Consider the following 831-nt stretch of genomic DNA (forward strand, 5'->3'; position numbering starts at 1 on the left):
CTCCCTTGTGTTTTCAGTGTAGGGACCTTTTCCACGGTGGCGGCGATCTCCATGAATTAGTAGTAAATGGAGCAGAGACTGAGTGTGTGGTGGGAAAAAGGGGAAAATCTACTACTAAATGGGAGGGGTTCATCCCCATCACTCATAGGGCATCAACTGCAGCACCAACAAGGTGCTGGAAGGAATGCTTGAAGTCATCTCAGCTGCTGGCAATGACCAGGGCTGCATTCCAGCGCATCACTTTTCACCCACAATGCCACTCTAGACAAACACCCACCTCATGGTAACAGTGAGTCTTGAACTGCCAGTCAAGACCCCTTCCAGGAAGGAGCACAATCAACCCCAGAATGGCTTTGCCCAATTTGGGGATCGTCAGTAGGGTATAGCTTGATTCTTATGGCACAGTGAACCCATGTCTAGTGTCCTTCTGGTGGTTACTTTAGTACCCAACACACGGTACTAACTCTGTTCCTTGTGCCCCACAGTTCCAAAGCTGCCCTTCTCCTGACTGACTTTTCAATGGCTTCTCTGGTGGTCAGAGTGGGTGGAAGTTACACTTCTGCTAGAGTAGTTTGAAGGTGAGAAAAGCAGACAGGCTCCATGTGCCCATGCAAGTAATCCAAATTTCTTCTACCCAGTTGCGTGGTAGAACTGCACCTTTGTAAACACTTCCTGGTCTGTGGGCATTTGACCTCTTATAGTTGTCAAAATGCAAATCACACATATCCAGTATATGGCACACCAGAATGCATGGGGGTGCCTGTGTTGTTTCTCAGTCCTGAGTCACAGTTACGGATTTAATGCTTGTTATTTATTCAATAGATGATATGC

This window comes from Triturus cristatus, chromosome 10 (assembly GCF_964204655.1).
Source record: "Triturus cristatus chromosome 10, aTriCri1.1, whole genome shotgun sequence".
Taxonomy (NCBI): Eukaryota; Metazoa; Chordata; class Amphibia; order Caudata; family Salamandridae; genus Triturus; species Triturus cristatus.